Here is a 5,426-nt window from a genome sequence, read left to right on the forward strand (position 1 = left end):
ACAGCGCAGAAAATCATCGGCTGCCCTCTCCCCCCCCTGATGGACATCTTCATTTCCCACTGCCTCAGTAGAGCAAAGAACATTGTGAAGGACAGTACACACGCTGGTCACCATCTGTTTGACATGCTGCCGTCCGGAAGGCGCTAACGTTGTCTTAAGCAAAGACCAACAGACTTAAAGACAGTGTCTACCCCAGAGCAATAATTGCACTTAGGCCTAACTCCAGCATGCATTGACACAATATATATATATATATATATTTGTATACACACTCAAACATATTTTACTCAAACCGATATATTCATGTACTTTAAACTTATCCGAAAATTGAAGTATGAATGCTTGTTGTTTGTATGTTGTCTTCTCCTGAATGTTGTACGTCCCTTGTTGGTTTTTGTATTTTTGATGGCACTTTAAAAAATTTAGTAGCTCTACTCATCTAATTGTATATAATGACAATGAGGGATTCTATTCTATTCTATTCTAGTGTGTGTTTTCCTCTTGATAAAAAGATTGATTAGTAGCAGTCAGTGTTAAAATGTGTTTCTGGAGGATTGACCCGTACAAAGCTGAACTGTTGATAGCATAAACACTAGGGCCACCTGAATTCCTGCTGTAGTGGATGACACTGAAAGTTTTATACCTTGCAGCATGGGTGGACATTTGTGTGTTTGGCCTTTATGTACGACCATGTATGTGCGTATATTCATCCTGCATTTATGTGTGTTTATGTGGCTGCAGTAATTGTCCGGGTGTGAAGTCGTTTAGTGGGTTCGTTTCCAGGTTTAGTTTTTATGAGATGGTCTGTTTGCTGAAGCGACAAGCAGCCATTGTTACTGCACATTTCCACAGATGCTGGCTGCCCAATTACCCTGCAATCACATGCATGGCCAGACCCAGGCACTGGCTAACGTAATGGGCCGACACTCGGTCAGTAAATCTGCAATCACCCGCTCATGCAGGCACATGTCCTCTTGGTTAATAACACTTCTGAGAGCACACGCAGAAAGGGGAAATACCACAGCTGTTGCACAGATAAACCTTTTTTGTTGTAACTTCATTATGGGGAGTACTCACTACCAGCATTTATTTTTGACCTCAAGGTTAGGTTCCCCCAAAACTGTTTCTGATTTTAACATTAAAATACCCCTTAATTGCCAAAGGGATTGTTGCTGTTTAGCGATGCACATTGTGGGCCATGTGTATAGAAAGAAAGACAAAAACACATAAACAAATAGAAAAATAATAAATGAAAGCAGACGATGCTGTATTTTATAAAGTCATTTTAGGGCATTATTGTTTCTTTCTGTTTATACCACTGGCACAAATAATCTTGCCCTGCCATTGCACTTAAAACAACTTTAAGTGTAATTACTTCAAACACTCAGTCAAGGATAACTTTCTGTTAGAAAATCAACTTTTAATGCTGCTAAAAAGCATACAAGTACATAGCATGCATGGTACAAAGACACTTAAATAAAACATAAATATTGATTCAAAGTCATAGATCCCAAAACCAGCACAATTTTACAGTACAATAAAAGGGACACAGAGAGTGTTGTTGCCTGTGTGTTCAGTAAGTAGGAAACCCATGTGTGTTGAGTTCATGATGGCTTTATTGTGCCTATTGCACAGCTGACCCTCCAAGTTCTTTGATGTCATAGTCCTGAGATAGATAAGATGTATTTCCTAAATGTGTTTTGCTGTTTACCACTTATCACAATGTATTGACCATAGTAGAGTTTTTATCAAATTATAAACCCATCAAGTGTTCTCTCTAGAACACTGTAAAATACAACAGTTGAATATTTAAAAAGTAAAGGTGCTGCAAGTTTAACATGTGTTTGAAATACAATTTAAAAAGTATTAAACTACACTAAACCAGCTAGATGGTTGGACAGTTCAAGAGTTTAAAAAACATGTTTGAGATTAAATACCAAATCAAACGTTGTACAATTGTACAACAACTAATATATTTGAAGGATTTACAATGGGTGTTTTAAACATAGACCAGTTGTTTTTGGTCAGCAACTTACAATTCCATACCTCGCAAGAAAACATAAATACTAATGAACCTTTAGTATGATCTTTGTGTCACTTTAACTATCAAATCACTTTGAAGCAAAAGTGGTGTCAGCCTTTATTTTGGTGGTTCCTTCATGTCATTTGCTGAAAATGGAAAATTGTATTTTTATACAATTGTACATTTAGTTTGCAATCATAGTAACACAAGTAATACCTTAAACCGTTTTTAATTCCTGTGACAGTAATGCAGGGTCCCACGTGAGGAAAAGGTACACCCNTAGTGAACAAACTTATCTCGTGCCCTCATTGGTCATGTGCGCATTTGTGTGTGTTGGAGGAGGGGCTCTGTAAGGAAGTCTGAAGGAAGGGGCAGATTTTTTTCGGTTGTGTAATTTCAAATTCTAGCTTACTCGAGCTGGTTTCTCCATTCTTACCTACCCTGCCTTTAACAGTTTGAAAAAAATGTCATCACAGCAAAAAAACAATAGATAATGGAGGAGGAATTATGCCTTTTAAACCCCCTTAAAAAACAGCATCCAAACATAACATAGGATTTATGTTAAAGAACGTGGGATTTACTGTCTTGTCTGCCTACTGTGGTACTGAATCTGCTTCCAGAATTAGAATTTCACTGATATTTGTATGGCCCACTACATTTCTGGTATGGTGACATCCCTACTTTTAATACATATTATACATGTCAATTATGTGACAGGTGTTTTTAAGACTGATTGTTTGCAAGCATGTTGACAGGATAAGTGTTCTCAACTTGCACTTGGACTCTGAATCTCTCGTAAAATGAGTCTCTGAGATTGCAGAGAAAAGAGACACATGCAATCAGTAGGCTGTATGAAGAATCTAACTGTCTGATTTATTTGAAACATTAACATACAGTTCACCTGTTCCAGTGACCAGGAAACACAAATGTGTGAGCAGCAGGAGGATAAAAAGAGAGAATTTATCAAAGTGCAACACCCGTGACAGAGGTGCAGTATAAAAACATGTTGTGTCTAATTAAGTCAACGCTGTAAAGCACTTTACTAGCTCTTAAGTATATCATTTCAATTCTGTGTCACAGAGTATCGGTGAACAACAAATGTATGTTTTCAGTATTTACTTACACAATATTTACCTTACAATTGAAAGAAAGGCTGCTATATTAGCAACAGGCACCCTCTTTTTAGCAATCAGGTCTGGATTAAGCTGCAAGCTTTAATATTAGAAAGGACATTCATGCACTTACAGGATAGTGCTAATCCCAAGCTGCAGTCGAAAACGTCATGTCAAAGAAAAGATGTAAAAGGAGAATTTATCAGGACTTTAGAAAATTAAATGTAAATCTCTTACACATTGGCAGACAGTTGTAGTTTTTTAAAACTTTTATAACACTCAGAAATTAAGTGTACAGTGACTAACATACTGTACATGTAAAGTGAGTATTCCTGTCCAACTACAATAACACCTGCTAAGATTATGTTTTTAATGTATTCATAGCAGGGTACAATTAAACAGCAATGGTGTATGTAATTTACGCCCGCAAGGTGTTGCTGCCACAATGAATTGTGGGAAATAATTATCTACTTTCTTTTGGAAAAGGATGGATCACTGTACCATATGCTAGAAGTGATAAAAAAAAACGGTATAATTGAAGCACCTTTCCTTAGTTTTTTTAAGAATTCGAACATCCCTTATTCATATCACTTAGATATTTCTGGGTCATTATGGTTAGGATGCTTTCTAGACAAAAAAGACTGCAGCCCCAGTGTGCTGTGTATTCAGTCCATTTGACAGGCTGATCAGCACCTTGGACAGAGCTTTTAACATTCCCTTAGCACAGGGGTCTGCAACCTTTTTGACCAAAAGAGCCATTTTGCTCCTTTTTCCAAAAAAAAGAATTGTCTGGAGCCGCAAAACATATTTCATAGCTTGATAGCTAATAAAGTTGTATTTATTGTTATATCAGACAAAAACTACAGTTTTTTTGCATTATTAGGCTATTTATTACGTTATATAAAACTGTTAACCTCTAATAAGAAACAAAGAACTCCTATAAGGATAATTAAAAATAATACATAGGCCTACTTTAAAATAAATTAAACACAGCACTTGGGGAGTCCTCTGCACATTTGAAGGAAACAAATATATAATTAAAATTTGCCCACTTTGAAATAAATAAAACATATAGCTGCACCCTAAAAAGAGTTAAAGGTAGGGTAGGTAAGAATGGAGAAACCAGCTCGAGTGCGCTAGAATTTGAAAATACACAACCGGAAAAAATCTGCCTCTTCCTTCAGACTTTCTTACAGAGCCCGTCCTCCAACACACACGAACGCGCACATGACCAATGAGGGCACGAGATAAGTTTGTGCACAGATGGAAGGCTGACAGGCAGGTAGGCCATCTAGTTATTTTTCCCGGGCCGGCTCAGATGATTGGTCGTGCTTTTTACAGTACTACGGCTTCCACAGATTAATTTGTTTATGTATTTATTGTCAAAGCATTTAATATATTCATTGCTATCGGGATGTTAAGAGCATTCCATGGAATATAACAAAAAGTGTTTCTGAAATAAATTACATACCCCACTTAATAGTCAGCTGTGTTCCTCTGAAGATCGTTGTTCCTCGATACGTAAAGGATGCAGCACCGTTGACAACTTCTCTCTACATATAAAACATACCGGTAAACCAGCATCGTTTGCTGTGAAAGCATATAACTCTATCCAGGCAGAATTAAATCCTGTGTTCCTCCGGTACTTTTCTTTGATTTATCCATAGTTCGCTCATCGAGCCGGGGGTCAGGTTATTCACCCGCAGGAAAAGGCGCTGGCGTGGGACCGTAGCAGGATGTGACGCATATTTTAGCTGACCCAATTAAAACAGTTTTGTTTTTTATTTATGTGTCACAGTATCACCTCAAAATACAAGACACGAAACATTTGCAACCATGCAACAAAATATAAATAGTCCTACAAATACTTTTATTTTATTTCCTTCTTATTTTGTGTAAGCTCAAGTGAGCCAGAGCAGAGGGCTTCACTTGAGCTTACACAAAATAAGAAGGAAATAAAATAAAAGTATTTGTAGGACTATTTATATTTTGTTGCATGGTTGCAAATNATCAATATTTACATCATGTGTCTGGGCAGCAATATCTTGCAATATCTTGCTAAAGGACCGTGTAAGTTATACTTGGTTCTTTTCCTGTAGGGTCAGTATCCAAATCAATAATTGTCTTCACCACATACAACAGGAACTACATACGTTCGACATAGCTCTGTTTTAGTGAACTTCATTAAACAGATATAGCAACACTTTTGATACAACATATTGTACCTTTCCCATAGTTCTTTGAGACAATATTTTAAATTGTGTGTATGTATGTATCTTTGTTTTGCAGAC

The sequence above is a fragment of the Notothenia coriiceps genome, unplaced genomic scaffold, assembly GCF_000735185.1.
Source record: "Notothenia coriiceps isolate Sejong01 unplaced genomic scaffold, NC01 NC01_scaffold00032659, whole genome shotgun sequence".
Lineage (NCBI taxonomy): Eukaryota > Metazoa > Chordata > Actinopteri > Perciformes > Nototheniidae > Notothenia > Notothenia coriiceps.